At 35.8% G+C, this 17,135-nt stretch overlaps 1 pseudogene; it reads left to right on the top strand.

The window, feature by feature from the left end:
- The window catches only part of LOC130682182 (putative bifunctional UDP-N-acetylglucosamine transferase and deubiquitinase ALG13), a 126,003-nt pseudogene that overhangs the window by 90,986 nt on the left and 17,882 nt on the right, over window positions 1–17,135 (top strand).

Here is a 17,135-nt window from a genome sequence, read left to right on the forward strand (position 1 = left end):
TGTTAAGATACATATATTAAGCAATCCACTGGACTTGACCTACCTTAATTTAGCATTCTTTAGTCTTTTAAACATTTGGATTATTTTATATAAATGAAATATGCAGTTTAAAAGCACAAATACTTGTTCTTACAAGTTTCTCATTTATATACTAAGTTACCTGTTCTCGCCCACCATTGTTTTCTATTCATGTAGACGGGATTTCATTATTTATCGCTATCCCAGAAAACCTCCAATTTATGTCACAGATAACGGCTATGAAGACAAGGTAAGAAGATGAGTGAGTGTTTACTAAAATAAACTGAATGATACTGCTGGCTTACCAGGGCATAGGAAATCCTTTTTTTTTTTTTTTTACCTAATTAATGGAAAAAATAAGCATAGTCTAAATGAGAATTTTCTCTGCTACCAGCCTTTTCCTCTCCAGTCAGTCCTCCAACCTTAGTATACCATGCTTCCAGATAGTTTCCCTTTGTATCTCAAATGTCAATTCTTTTTAAACTTTCCCAGCTCCCCTGGAGTTATTTCCTCCCTTTGATTTCCTCTAACATGACCTGAAGTAATTACAATATTTATCACATTGTATTGTTTTCATTTCTACGTTCTCATTAGTCTGAAGAGTGTGCTACTACTGACCAGTAGGGTGCTTGGAAAATAGTAGGTTGTTTTGTTGGTTGAGAACTCTCAACAGGTAAACAAATTGTTCTTCAGCATACAATTTTTATTTCAAGAATATTTTAAGAAAAGCCTTTTATCCTGATTACAGATTTTAAGAAAAGCCTTTTATCCAGATTATTTGATTAGTAAATATAGACTGCACAGATTTGAGTTTTGTAAGTTGTTTCATTCCATGGAACAAAATTCAGGCAACATTTTTATTATGGTGAGAGAAGACTGGACACTGAGAGAACTGTTAAGATGTTTAAGTAACCTAGATAAAAGATGTGAACTACACAATTGGCATTAGGAATAGGGGAAGACCAAGTGGGCTGCAAGAGATAATTTGGAAAATAAGTATAAATTGGGGCGCATTGTTTTACTAATGGTACTTCCATCTGTTTTACTCAGCAAACATTAATCCTCTGTAGTGTACCATACACTTTACTGGGCTTTGGGGATACCAAAGTAAATACAACAAAATCCTTGCCAGGGGTCTTAAGGGGTTATCAAGACAGACATGTAATAGTTAACTACAGCAAAGTAATACATTTTATAAAGAAGTATGTACAAAGAGCATAGGAAAAAAAGCCCTTCACTCTGCTTGAGTTTAGAAAGTTTCATGGTGGTAGTGACATTTATGGGGAATACCAAAAAATGAGTCCAACAAGTATGAAGGCTATCTATTTAGAGGAAACATATGCAAAGGGATGGAAGCAAGAGATCCTTTGGGACTCAAATAATTGGGTGGGGAGAGGACAATGCTGAAAAGACAGGCTAGAGTTACATGAGGGGTGTTAGAGAAGAATTTGGCTTTTTATTGTACAGAATAGTCAATTGAAGTTTTCTTCTACTATTTTATTATTGAGCTTTTAAAACATACAGAAAACCTAAAAGTATTTTACAGTGAGCATCCATATACTCACCACCTAGTCCGCTGTCAGTATTTGGTGTCCTTGTTTTATCGTATATCTATCCCATCTCTGTTTACCAATCCATCTTAATTTTTGATGTCTGAAATGTACTTTGAAATACATCAGTACAGGTGCCCTTGAACAGTTTTTAAACAAAGGTGTGACATAGTCTGAATTGTTTGAAGAAGAGGAGTGTTAGCTTTTTTATTTTAGCAATTTTACACAGCACTGCCTGAGGAGATTTAGACATTTAGATCTTTATTAGGATGCTTTAGACCTGCAATTCATTTTTTTCCTGGACATTTTATTCTGAAAGTTTTCATATACAGAAAAGTTTTGAAAGAGTTGAGTAGTGAATATCCATATTCCCAGCCCTTAGTTCCTACAGTTACACAGCTCCATTTTTAAATGAGTCCTATACATCTTAGAGATATTATTGAACTAATTAAGGGGAAAGCATCATACATTGGGAGCCATGATACTACAAAAATGCAAGGTCTTTTGAGTATGCAGCCATGAGAATAACATGTATAAATCTCATCCTTGAGCTGATGAGACTCTTATTAGCTTATAGAGAGAGAGCTAATACTTATCAGCATTTGTGTATTTACATGCAAAGGATTGTGTATATATGTCTAATTTGGGAGTGTATAAGTGTGTTTGTTCATACTGAAACTTAAGAATGGAAAAGCCAGGTGGCAGCAGAGTATTTTTGTTAGGTGACACCTTGATTTGCCTTAAACTTGTACTGTATCTCATTTTAGGCTCTTAAGATTTGTATTTGAATTGTTTGGGTTTTCAAAAATCACTATCAGAGACAGTGAGCATTATCAGTGAGCCTTCCATAAAATATATTCTAGAGCAAATTCTCAAATAAATGCCTAATGGTCACCTTGGTTCCTTTCATCGTCTATATTGACTTAACTCTGTATTTTACATAGCTATCCAGTATCAGAGAAAATGCTACTGGAAACTAGCCATCTTCACTCAGCCTATTGGTCTATCTAGAAAGAATAGAAGTAAATTAATATATTAAAAACGAAATAAAACTTAAACCTGGGCATGTAGAGTAAAAAAATCAAGTCCCCGTTCATGCTCTTAAATCTCATGCTTTAAACTAGTTTGGGTGGGTATCCCTCTGTATCGTTCTCTTTCTTTGCATTTATTTTCTAAATGTAGATGGGCTCAACTTAACATTCTGTTACTTGTTCTTTTCAAATATCTATCCTCATCAATAATGTAGATCTACTTCATTTTTTCACTACTTTATTGACATTACATCCCACCCGCCTACCCCCAACAGACAGACCACCCACAAGTTTATATGAACGAATTATTTTATGTTGGGATACCACCAAGAACATGAAAGCCATCGTGCCTAGTTTTGCCTCTTCTGTCAAAATTGAACTCATTGCTACTTGAATAGAGAAATTGTACAGTCATCTTTCTTCTTTACTGCTTGTTCATCAGTTTTGGAACTGGCAACGTTTGTATTATGTTTTATTAGTTTATTATGTTTAGTTTTATTGTAACTACTCCCTAACAACTACTCTCAGTTATTAACCTTTCTTAGTTTGAGTTCCCAGTTCTAGTCCAAAATACAGAGGCTTCTCTGCTCAAATCTGCTTACTGTTCCTTGTGGATTAAAAAACTCTTAAATGTAAATACCCCTGGGGGTGGGTAAAACTTAAAAAGTTAAACTTTTCTGTGAGTAACTTTAGCTTGACACTTGCCCTCAGTTCTCTGAATTGGATTATAACTGTTGGGATTAAAGTTGTGATCACAAACAAAAGGCTAGGGAAGAATAAAAAATCTAGAATCAGAGAATTTGATTATTGGGAGAAGTTTGCCCAGGGTAGTGTAAGAAGGTAGAAAAAAAAGTAAAAAATAAAAATAATAAAATAATAAAAGAGTGAAAAATTAAAAAGATAATTTTCTGCCAAGGAACTTTGGTGGCAACGTCTTCCCAGAGAATCACCTTTGGTACTTCAGGTTGCTGATAACCAGAGATATCTTCAAATTAGGCTAAATCACTAAGGATTACATCTCTTACACAAGACACAGGGTTTTGAACAAAAATTCAAAAAGGTTTTGGAGCAGTTTATAAACATATTTCCTCACATGGAACTAGGGAGCATTTGTACTGAAATAATTTGGTTAGGGAACATGGCCTTTGAATTGGTGTTCCAGAAAACTAGGAGACAAAGGAATCAACTAAGAAATTAACTCATTCTTTAGCCATCTCAGTGCCTTAATTCATTAAGGAAGTCTCTTTAGTAGTATTGATAGCTTGGTATATTGCTATTTGGTACAGTGGAAAACATATTTAATAAAATTGAAGTCCCTTCCCAATACAGTGGAAAACATATTTAATAAAATTGAAGTGCCTTCCCAATCCCCCATACTCTGGGTTTAGGGTATTTGAGTATTTGACCTAATTTTTCCAGTCATTTTTAGAAGTTAAGCTAAGTCTTTTAACTTCTCGTAGGCTTTCTGTTTTATTTACCCAGTTTGTAGAGGTTTCCATGTTTTGCAAATCTGTACATCAATACTTGTTTCTTGTATTTACAAGAATGTGATCGAGGCTTACAGTGAAGTCTGAGCAGGGCTTTCAGTTTTAACCTCAGCATTTAAAAGTCACTGTCAAGAAAATCTCTGAGGTATAGCTTGCATTTATCTATGTGTAAATTTTAAAGATCACTTTTATTCAGTTTTATTGAGATACAATTGGCACATTATGCTGGATGAAATAAGAGACAAACACTGTATGATATCACTCATGTATAATTTAGAAATCACTGTTTTTAAAAAGCAGTTTCTGTTTAGCAACTTAATTTCAAGTAGTTCATGGTTGTAAGATGTGTAACATTCACTTAATTGTTCTGTGTGTGGTTTTTTCTTCAGTTTCTACTCTGCTCTTCAAGTAATGGGCATTATGATTCAGTATACTCAAAACAGTTTCAGTCAAGTGCTGCTGTTTGTCAAGGTACTTGAAGACTTTATAAATGTTTTGGTGTGATTTCAGGTGATTTGTTGGCCATCTTTAAATTGAAGAACCCACCATGAATAGCTCTTTTAAAACCCTGTTGATACCTATTGAATTTGTATACTGGTTAATAGCTGTTTACATTGTTATAAAACCACCTTATTTTGATAATTTGCATTTTGGTCATTTCTTCCTTTAGCTATATTGTATGAAATTCTCTATAAAGATGTGTTTGTTGTGGATGAAGAAGAGTTGAAGACTGCAGTTCAATTGTTTCGAAGTAGTTCCAAAAAGAACAGAAACAATGTGACTGGCAGTGAGGATGACCTTATTGACTACAAGAGTTCAACTCAGGATAGGTAATAAAGGGAAAGGGGAAGTCAATCACAAGATCATTAATATTCATGTTTCTATGCATCATCATTTGAAAGTGGAAGGGACCTGGAAGCTTATGCCTTATACAACACATATGAATGTAGGTATATGTGTATTTATAAGGATATATATTTTTTTAATGGGGAAAGAGAAGTTTTACCAAAAAGATAGCCTGTACTGTGAGTTGCTCAGGCTTTGGGGGGTTTGGTGCAAGTTGGAATCTAGTTTTTTTATTGCTAGAAGAAACTTTAGAACTATCAAATCCCATGATTCTCAAACTTCAGTTGTATACAAATTGTTTAGGGTGCTTGTTAGAAAGGCAGATTCTGGGGCCTACCTTCACAAAATTTGATGTCAGAGTGAAGTTAAGAATCTGCTTCTTTAACAAGTACACCCAAGTATTCAGATTTAGGTAAACTGTGGACCACATATTGACAAAAAACTGATTCAGAACCAGCCCCATCGTTCTTTAGAAGGTAACTGAGGTTCAGAGTGGTTACTTGACACACATCCATCTAGTAAAGAATCTCTCAGGCTAAAACTAGTTTTAGAATCTTTTGAATATCTGCTTTTGGTACCCCTAAGTATGTAGATTGTGGCAGCTATTAAACAGATTTAGTCAAAAACTTACATTTAAAATTGTAGTTTTATATTCTTGATTCCTAGTTCTGTCTGGAAATTCAGATAGGTTTGGCTCCAGTAAGGTATCACATTGTCTTTTTGTCATACAGTTGTATTTCTTGGATGTTTAATGCTTGCGATTATTTTCTTTTTTTGGTAGAAGAGGGTTTTCTTGGGTGTTTTTTTTTTTAAAGCTTATATGGGAATGCAGGAGGTAGCTGCCATATATCAGGGTAAAAGTTTCTTTTCACTGATTTTGTCTTAAGGGCTTCAGGCTTACAGAAACTACAGTAGTAGGAAGTCAAGGTATATTAGTTATCTATTGCATAGCAATATTACCACAAACTCAGCAGCTTAGAATAACACACTTATCTCTCAATTTATGTGGGTTAGGAGTCTGGGTATAGCTTATCTGGGTTTTCTGCTTAGGGTCTCACTCTAGTATGCAATGAGGATGTTAGTATTGAGTTCTTACCTGGAGTTTTGACTGGGGAAGGATCCACTTCCCTACTCACATGGTTCTTGGCAGCATTCCGTTCCTTTCAGGTGTAGGACTAAGATTTTTTTTCTGGTTGTCAGCTAGAGGTAACCCTCAGCTCTTTACTACATGGGGCTGGAGAACATGGCTACTCTTTTTCTTAGAGTCATAGAGCTACCAGCAACATAGTCATTACATTCTTATGTTAATGTAATGATACACATCCTATTGGTTAGAAGCAAACTTAGGGAGAGGGGAATCACAGAAGGGCATGATTATAGGGGCCATCTTTAGAGTGTTTCCCCACAGGAGGTATGAAATATAGGAGGTAATCTTCTGAGTATACTTTCAGAAAGGAAGCATAAAGGTAAATGTTGGGATGAAAAAGTATTTGCCTCATTTTCAGAACTGAGCTACTTTAACCGCTAGGTGGTGCTACAGATGTCAGGCTTAAGACTTCTTAGCTTCTGCATTTATATAAAGCTCTTTGTTCTAAATCTTTTTAATTAGGACTGAAGAGTTAGGTGCCTGCTGTGATGCTGAAAATATACCAGAGGAGTACAGTGAAGGAACAGATGAAGCAAAGGTTTGAGATTTTCTAGGGCAAAGAAATTTCATATTCTTGGCATATGGCATCATAACTTAACTCGTTAAGGTCAAATTAAGTGCATTCTAGTTAAATGGGGTGGTGGAAGAGTTGATGTTTTCCTTTGTGGAAGTCTTAATCTGAAAATGTAAAATACATGCTTAATGTTCTCTCTATTTCTATTCTTCAGGAATTGTAGATTTTTTTTTCAAAGTAAACCAAACCCTTGATAAATTTCAGCTCTTTTCAAGTTATATTACAAACCCAATAGATAATTAGTTTGTAATCAGTCTTCTGATGCTAAGGTTTCTTTTTGTCATTAAAAATATAATAACCCTGTTCTGCAAAGAAAATAGTTGATAACCATGGTTGAAGAAACAGGAGAAATGTTACCATCTGTATAGGCATAAAATCAAGCAAACCTTCCATTTGTAGGACATTATTACAGTAATCACTGTGCATACTTCAAGTGCTGATAATTTGCAGAAAGAATTGAACATAGTGAAATTCTCAGAAGTAGAAGAGTAGAAGAAGGTAATTCCTTTGGAAATCATAACAAATTTTGACGAAAGCAAACTTTTCAGATTTTTTCCCAGTGATTTTAGGATATAGAAACACTTGCACCTCTGTGTGCATATCAAGATGAGACTCGTTGAATATTTGTGACTGAATACTTAATGCTGGTCTGTATTGCACTGATTTATATATATGTCATGTCTTGAGTTGTTGGCTGCTTTAGACAAAATTTCCCTTCTGCCATCTTTTTAGATCATTTGCATAATTGCTGCTTTAGTTTCCTCACCTTTCAGATGCAATAAATAAAATTTATTGTGGCATACATTTATTCTTTTAATAAAGAAGGTATGGAAGCCATATGTACATAATTTTTTAAAAAAAAGAAAAGGAAGGAAAAGAACCTAATTCTTCCTTCTTCATAGAAGGAAGACTTAAGCTAAGGATGGGGAGTTTGTAGCATGATTATTTTTATTTTAGTCTCCAGGAAACCAGTCAAAGATGCCCTTCCCCTACAAGGTGCTCAAAGCCCTGGATCCGGAAATCTATCATAATGTAGAATTTGATGTTTGGTTGGACAGCATAAAAGGTAATGACATGTCAACAGAATACTTTTGAATCCTGACAGTTCCAGGAGAATAATTTTGCAGATTGTTTCTAACAAGAGATGTTATTAGATGTCAATGCACTGTTATGTTAAAAAAAAAAACCAGCCTGGTACTTTTTAGCTTAATACATGGTTTAAATCTAAAGAGGAAACAAATAAACTTAGAAGTGAGGATAGATCTTGGAATCTGATGTTTATGTGGGACATCAACTTTGCAAAGACTGTGTGGTGATAGTGTGTAGATAGCTAGGACTACCAGACACTTAAAACTGGAAATAAGCTTATTTAAATTGTTAAGACTTCCCTCATTGATAATACATCAGATGTCTGCAAACCATGGCCTGTGGACCAAATCTGACCTGCCACCTGTTTTTATGTGTTCCGTGAGATAAGAATGGTCTCTATAATTTTAAGTGGCAGGAAAACGTGAAAGAACAGTGTATTGTGACACATGAAAATTAAATGAAATTTAGATTTCAGTATCCAAATTTCAGTGACAGCGTTGAGTAGCTGGAACAGTCTTTGTGGCCCACAGAGGTTAAAACATTTACTATGTGGCTCTTTACAGAGAAAGGTTGCCAACCCTTAAAATAGGTCATTGTTTTCTCCTTTTTAGGTAACTAAGTTGATCAAAGTAAGCCTTAAGTTCTGCCTTCAATGTAGCCCTTAATTGTTTAATATTCAACAACTTGAACTTTGCTGAACCTAGCTATTGTTAATCTAGAATGAGGTTATGACCTCATGGAACACAAAATGTTGTTAACAATAAGAGACTACTTGAGGAAGCTGTGTAGTCATACTTTTTTTACCTTTTTTCATTTTTTTTTTAATTGAGGTGTGTTACTTCCTGGTGTTTGACCAATTCTAGGATTATAACCTCCAGTTTCCACCTATTTGTGTTTTGTAGAACAAAAATATTCTGGCAGGTGTCCTTAAATTGATTTAGAGAAAAACTCATGAAGAGGAATAGAATGACTCATTAAAACTTTTTAAAAGAAACTTAGCTTATAGTGGTAACATTATTAAAGACACTGATAAAATTTACAAAATCAAATGATGTAGAGCACTTGAGCTTGAATCTTCATTTTCTCTTAATAGAACTTCAAAAACCGAATTACATGGAGTATGCTGGGAGACTGTACTATTTGGGAGACAAGTGTCAGGTTAGTTCTTTCTTTAAAGAATTAGTAATATGTTTTTCCAAATAATTTGTGGCTATAGTTATTAATATAAAGTTTAGAAAACTAATTTACAAAGTGCTCGAAAAATGTGCCTTCTAATGTTTGTGTTAAATTTTAATTATAAATGTTTGTGATTAGATATAAGGCTCTTTCAGCATGTGCTGCCTCCATTGAACCAGACTGCCAGTGTTGATTATCAACTGGTTTAATAAGTACACGTCTGAACTCCATTTGGGAGAACTGATCTTTTTATTTGGCAGAAGCCAGATAATGTCTATCAACCTGAGACTAGATATATTCTTACTGTCTCTTCCCATTTCAGGTTCACTTGGATTCAGGTGGAAGATACTATAATGCTTATATTCAGGAAGTTGGAAATGAGAACAGTTCAGTAACAGTCTTCATTGAAGAATTGGCAGAAAAGTGAGAATATAAAAAGTTGTTGAATTACCAAAATCTTTGGCTCTTGATGCTTTTTTGTTGAGAATTCCCAGCATGCTAGTAAAAGAACCCAAGTTATATCTGGTAGAAGCTTAAGATAACTTACTTCAAATTGTAAAAGCATATGCTGAAGTATGATGTTTCAGTATACGTACTTGTATAAAAGTTTCCAAATCCTAGGCATTAGCAAACTTATTAGGAATATTAATACAACAGAATTCTGGTATAAAACTGTTAAGATGAATTAGAAAGCTGCTTTGCTAACTGAGTCTCTGCAAGTTGAGAACATAAAACTAGGTTATGCTGTCCTAACAACCAAAGAGATCTCAGGCTTAAACCAATAATGTTCATTTCTTGTTTAGCATGTTTACAGTCTGTCAGAAAAGAGGACTCAGTCCAACAAAGTCTCTATCTAGGCATATGTTTCCATGATCACAGTTAGGGAATGAGACCATGACAAATCATGTTCAGGTTCTTCAGGTATATGCTCACATTTTATAGGCCAAAGTGGGTTACACAGATGAGCCTGAAGTCAGTGGGGGTGGGAAAATATAATCCTCTTCCAAGGAGAGGGAACAAGTGTTTGTAAACTTGTCTACCACAATCTCTCCTCTGGAACAGGATACATGCTATAAATAGCTATGAAATTGTACAAACTATTATTAGATTTTCTAGTCTGAATAGAAAACCTTAACAGATAGCTAGTGTCAATGGTTTAAGTAGAATACACTTGAAAATGAGGCAGGAGGGGTTGGGGTATGTGTAACTACTGAGAATCGAGTCTTGTTGCAATGGCTTCATGGTGACATCTTTAAAATTTTAAGGCATGTTGTTCCACTGGCTAACTTAAAACCAGTTACCCAAGTGTCACCTGTTCCTGTCTGGAATCCTGTGCTTGTTCAGAAAAGAAGAGGTTACCAGAAAACTTCGGGGATCTATGGCCCAGAAATGGGTTTGTATGCTGAAGGTTTTATTATTTTCCCCTTCTTGTACTTGTCTATATTGTATTTTTTTTAAGGTATAACATAAGATAGAGTTTCTCAACTTTAGCACTGCTGACATTTTGGGACAGATAATACTTTGTTTTGGGACGTGGTCCTATGTATTGTAGGGCGTTTACCTACATCTCTGGCCTCTGTCCATTGAATACTGGTAGCATTCTCTCCCCCATTGTGCCAACGAAAAATGCCTCCAGACATTGCCAAATGTGCCCCAAGTAGCAAATTTATCCCTGGTTGAAAATCAGATTCCTAGGGGATTTTGTATAAAGTTAAGCTGAAATAGATTTTAGAGACAAGATTTCTCAAAAGAATGAGGACAAACACCTCACAGAAGCAGCCAGGGATATTAATAGGCATACTTTCTTGGATAATAGTAATGTAAGCAATGAGAATGACTTTTTTGAGGACCAAAGTTGCCTATACAAAAGATAGAGTTGAGATGTCTATTGATAGAGATTACCTGCTCATTTTGCTCTTCCAAATACAAAATTTCCCTCCCTGTATTTATTTGGTTTGTTAAAAAAAATCCGATAGTTTTAGGCATTTGTGAGAGTTGGGAGGAGACACTACATCTTTTGGTTTGGTTATGAAGTTTATTTGCTGCCTCTTGGTTTGCCTGAAAGCTACGTCAGACATGAACATGAAGCAATGGAAGAAGATGTTCAAGAAAGTTAGAGGAAAGGAGATTCATATGACTATGGCTTACATCGAGGGAGACACTTCGTTCCCGCCAAGACTTCAGCAGAGTACGCATTACGGGCATAACCAGTCACAGGAAGCTGGCAGTACTACGTCTAGTGAATATTCTCATCCTCAACATTCATCTCAGAGACCCAGTTGGATATATGGGATGCCCACGTAAGGCTTTACTGACTTTAACGATAATGTACATCTCTATTTAAATACTGTAAATCATTCCTGGACAGAATTACTGTAGAATTTAGAAATATCTTAATAGTTTACATTTCTCTTATAATATCTGCCTAAAGGGAGCATAGAGGATAGAAGTTATGTATACTTAAATTCTCATCTAATAGATGTATTGGAAGATAAGTATTCTCAGAGTCTAGGGAAATGTGGAGCAGTTGGAAGAGATGCTAGGTGATAGAATGCTATCAAGGTGAGCGCCGTAAGTGTGGCATTATATTCTTGAATGATGGATAGACCTAATACCAGTGGTGAGGAGAGCAAGGCTGTATTTGGATGATTTTAGAATGATGTTGTTTATTCTGTTTAACTTGAAGAACTGACTTCTCAAGCACTACTGAATAAAGAATTATATTTTCCCATCCCTCTGTTCTTAGGGATTCATCTTGCTTTATAAATAGGCACAATGTGGAGGGCCCTAAAGTTGGTTTTTACTCTGGCCCAGGTAAAAGGTGCTGCCAGAGCTATGATAACTTTTCCTATAGATCTCAGTAAGTGAATATTCAGTGTTGAAAGAGAAAATGGGTAAGTTTGGCTTCATTGCTAAGTAACAAATATGTGATCTAAATTTTTTTTAAGTTTCAACATTGAGATGTTTGAATTGTTATTTAGAAATTAGAAACAAGTTACTACCATGTTCTGTCATTTTTTTCTCCTTCTCATACTCTGAAATACTTAAGTTCCTTTAGGCGTAGTCAGCGCCAAATGCATTGTGTGAATAAGAAGAGTGAGAATAGCTTTGCTCCCGAGAATGGACAGATGCCCAGGGGCTTGGAAGAAACCATTACTGTTTGTGAAGTTGAAGAAGAGAGTGGGACTGCTTATCCAACTATACCTGTAAGTAGATCAAAGCTTCACTCAAAAAGCTGTTTACCTTTCCCTTTTCCTTTTTTTTAAAATAAAGGCTATGTGGATAAATTTTAGCTTTTTACACAGACAACCAAATAAAGCCCTTCTGATAAACATGAGTTTTGCATCTAAGAGCTTTTAAAGGTGAAAAACTTATTTTTAAGCTTTTCTTAGAGATTTGTTGATAGAGGTGGACAAATAATTTGGACAGTATTTTCTGTTTTCTTGATTATTATTTCTTCATTTTTCTAATGTGAAGTACATTTAATATATTTATAACTCTTTTCTCCTGACTACAGAGGCAGAGAACTGCATGTGTATGTTTATGTGTGTGTGTGTCTTTGGTACAGAATCATGGAGGACCCTCTACAATGGTGCCTGTTCCTTCGAGACACTATGTTGAAAGGCAAGGACATAGCTCAGGCACACAGACTTTGAATTCAGAGGAGGGCAATGACCAGAATGACAATGGTGAGTCAGTTACAATTATATAAATGTTTTTTTTGAAGATATTTCTGTGGCATTGTAGATTCAAAGTTTTGTGGGTATATATTCTGGTTTTTGAAAGTTACCAGTTCTTGTGTTAGAGCTTGTTAGGTTTTTGAAGGTGTTTTGGTATTTTTTAGAAGAACATACTTCTATTTCTGTAGGCCACTAAATTGTTATAACTTATTTTCAGGTCTCTGCATATGTCTTTAGTGAATTTGATTTGGTGGGACTCCAGTATGGAAAACAACTATTCCTTATTAGTAAAACACTATTCCTGTTGTCCTCACAATTTGTATAACTACTGTAGGCTTTTCACATGACTAGCTATTATTTAACGAGATTTCTATGAGATAACTCTTTCATCCGAAGTAATCTGCTTTGTTTATGAACATTACTATTCACTGAATCCTATTGACCATCCACTGTACTAAGTAATTATATTGATAATTTAATAAAATACTTTATCCCTCTGATGGATGTGGTGTCCTTATTTTGTATTGAGGAAACTGAGATAGAAAGGGTAAGTGACATGGCCAAATTCATACCCTTGGTAAGTGACAGAGATTTATATTTTTAATAATTGCTTCATTTAGATATCTGCATACCACACAATTCACCTATTAAAGCATACCATTCAGTGGTGTTTAGTATAGTCAGTGTTGCATACCTATCATCAACACAATCAATTTTAGAACATTTTAATCATCCCAAAATGAAACCCTGTACTCATTAGCAGCTACTCCCCATTTTCCGCCCATCTGCCTCCACCCAGCCCTAGGAAACCACCAGTCCGATGTCTGTCTGAATGGATTTGTCTATTCTGGACATTTCGTGTAAATGGAATCATGTAATATGTGATTCTTTGTGACTGGCAGAGATAATTTTGAATGTAGGTTTGTCTGGCCCTAAAATGTATACATATATGCCCTTAACGGTTGTTACAGTGCCTCTCACCACAAGTGTGCTTATTTTTACCATTTTACTGTAAGGTGGCATGCCAGCTGAAGCATTTCTGGAGGAATTGGGTGATTAAAGAGATGCAAAGCAGCTGAATGACTTAACAGTCAAGTTGCTTATTTTCTTGTGATGCTCCTCTTTCTGTTACTTATGTAGAAGGAAATAGATATTTCTAGAAATTTAATAAGAAAACATGTAGCACAGGATCAATCTGTGAAGACTTTGTAGGTGCATGTGCTTAAGGATGTGTACTCTCTGCTCTTTTACTCAGCATGGTCCTTTTGTCTTCTCTCTTTAGCCTGGTGGGTACCTTCAGATGTACTGCTCACTTGTAGTGGCATAATCACAGTCTTTGTTTCTCACCTTAAATCCTGATGTTTGGAGTGGTTGCATGCATGCATGTTTGATAAGTGATGTATTTAAGAATCAAATCCAGTTTTGACCTGTGGGGTTTTGCTTGGTGGAAAACTGTCCAGTTGAAGATCGACTTTCTCTGCATTTCAATGGCATAGCAATCGTAAAGCAAAGTACCAGAATCCACTAAGCCATCCTTTGAGAACAAACCGATTTTAAATGTATTATTTACCTGAAACAGGTGGAAAAAACAGATGAGGCATGACATATCTGTAATGTTTAACCTTAGCAAACTATGGATTATACTCAGATTACTTTGTACACCATTAACTCTTATGTCAAGCACCGTGTCCTTTTCACCCATCCCCACCTATTGATGAGCTAGGTTCTGTTATCCATGTCTTACGGTGAAGAAATTGAGATACAAACTAAATAACCTGCCTAAAGTAATATAGTTCATCAGGATTCAAATCTAGACAGTCCTAACTCTAGAGCAATGAACTTAATCACTGGAAAAATTGGACATAGCTGTTTTTCTTTTTTTAACCTCTGCCTGACCTCTAAGAACTAAGGGAATTTTCAGAGGAGAGATTTGTATTGTTTAAAGCCATTTTCTGGCTGTAGTATCTCCGATCACTTGTTTCAAGGATGCATACATTTTGGCTTTGAACACGTATCAATAAAACTTGAGAAAAAGCAAGTTTTATTTGGCCATTTGGCTCTGCTGAGCTAAAAAGCCCTACACGAACATCCTTCTTCTGTCTTTTATATAAATACAAAGAATATATGTATCCTTCAGGTCAGTGAGATCTAGATGTAATCTGACATTTATCATTATTTTATAAAATTTCAGACTCTAAAATAATGCTCACTTTTTACTTTACTTTGGCTATATTCTCTAGAACCGGTCTATGAAACTTCAGATGTTCATAGCACAACTGAATCTACAGCAAACTTGGTAGGTATTTAACAATAATGGCCAGCACCTATAGCTCCTACTGTGTACTAGGGCACTGTTCTAACAGCTATACATATAAATATATTTTAATCATAACAATCCTATAAGGTATTTAGGGTATCATTCCCATCCTATGGATGAAGACACTGAGATCCAGAAATTAAGTAACTCATTCAAGATCACACCCCTTTTCTGAAATTAATCTGTTTACAGATATTCCTAATACATGTCAATACAAGAGGAAATTAAAACATCAGGCATGATATTTTAGAGGATTTTATCACGCTTTTTGTATTAGTAGGAATGGTCCATAATCTCACTTAATATAACAAAAGTTTGCCTCTTGGTCATGCTGCATGTCCAGTGGAGGTCTACAGGAGGGCTCTGCTCAGGGACTCAGGCTGATGGAAGCTCCAACCATGATTTCCAAGGCAGGAACCAAAAGGTAGTGAATGGTGCACTGCCTCTTACAGCTTCCACCTAGAGATGCTATGAGTCACTTTCTTTGCACTTCTTTTTCATCAGCCAGAGTATGTCCCACCGAAGAATCTAATTTCTCTGTGCCTGGAAGTCAAAAAGCTGGAAATATTTTAAAAGCACTTAAGGACTAAAACAGTTCAGCTCAAACTCCCTCCTATAGGCAGAATGCTTGATTTCACCTCAAGGGTGTCAACCCCAAAATCATGTTCAGTGTAATTAAACTCAGTCCAAGGTTTCTGGGAAATGTGTAGTGCTTTCTGTATTGTGTCCAGATGTGGCTCCTCTTGATCTGGAAGCCTAAAATTAAAGAGACAAAATAATTTACCTCCTACACACCCAGGTTATAACGGGGGAGTGGGGACTGAAAAACTGCAGTAAAAATTCCCACTTGGGGAAAATGGGAGAAACATTACCTGCTTGTAACAAGTGTGTTATGATAGACAGACATTGTGAGGACCCTCAGCTGAGGCCTGGGGACTGCTCCCCAGAGGGGCTCCCTCGTTCACTGTTTTCTAGAACTCTTGGGTACTCAACCTACTTTATACTTATAGGAAATTGGGGGCCCAAGTGACATTTTGTCTCAGTTGCATGGTTTTAGTTGTTATAGTTTCTTCGACTGATTTACTGTGCTGCTGCTTTGGTTCCTGTTAGTTTCAAGTGCCAATAGCCATACTGCCAGTTCTTTTTTTTTAAATAGATATTCTACTTAGATTTGCTATAATTCTTTGCTTTCTTATTCCTATGTCTCTCTCTTACCTAACCGCAGATACCTTGAGCTTATCAGGAATTGATGGAAGATCCATCTTTGGATGCTTTTTCATGAGCCATTTTGGTAAAGTTCAAGATTCATTAGGTGCTATATTCTTAGTTTGGATTCTTGCTTTGAAGCCAAGTTTTAACTGTTCTTTGTTGTTCAGAGCATTTATCAATTTTATCTGTATAGTTGTGTGTTGAAGCAGTTGCTTCAACCCTACAAGTTTCTGTATTCAAGGACTCTATTCCCTTTCATTTTTGCCTGCAAACTACTTTTATATACATGTCTGTCTTAGGATACCTTATTAAACTCGTCTACTAGTAATCACAATATGAAACTTACATTGTTTTCTAAATGTCTTCCCCCAATGGCTTCAAGTTCATAATCTTCTCAAGTTAGGTTTTTGTTACAGCAGCACCCTACTTCTAGTTACCAACTACTGTTTAGTCAGGTTAGCTGTAGTATCAACCTCTGAAAATCTCAGCAGCATCACAAAGGAAAGTTTTCTTGCTGATATTGTATGTCCAGTGCAGGTTAGTTGCAGGCCTTTGTTCATCATAGTCACTCAGGGACGCAGACTGTTGGACTTGGGCTTTCACAGTCACCTTGGCAGGGCTAAAGATAGGAAATTGAACACTGGTTCTTAGTATTTCTGCTTGTATTTCATTGGCCAAGCAAGTCACATGGCCATACCTCACTTTAGATGAGGCCAGAAGAGCAACCTACCATGTACCCAGGAGAACTGGAATATTTGTGAAGAACTTGAATAACTACCCTCCGTTCTCTAACTTTGATTAATTTTAACTTTGATAGCTTCAGGTACAAGATTTTTGTTTTTACTGTTTAGGCCATCTTAGGAAGGTGAAAACTATGATGTGTAATTCTTTTCCCCTTACTTCTCCTTTCCTTTCTTTGCCCCATCTAGAGAAATAGGTTTTTCCCCCTCCATCATTACTAGTCTCATATCACGTGTCTCTTAAAATAGCCTTTCACTTAAAACAGCGACT

Source organism: Manis pentadactyla, chromosome Y, assembly GCF_030020395.1.
Source record: "Manis pentadactyla isolate mManPen7 chromosome Y, mManPen7.hap1, whole genome shotgun sequence".
NCBI lineage: Eukaryota > Metazoa > Chordata > Mammalia > Pholidota > Manidae > Manis > Manis pentadactyla.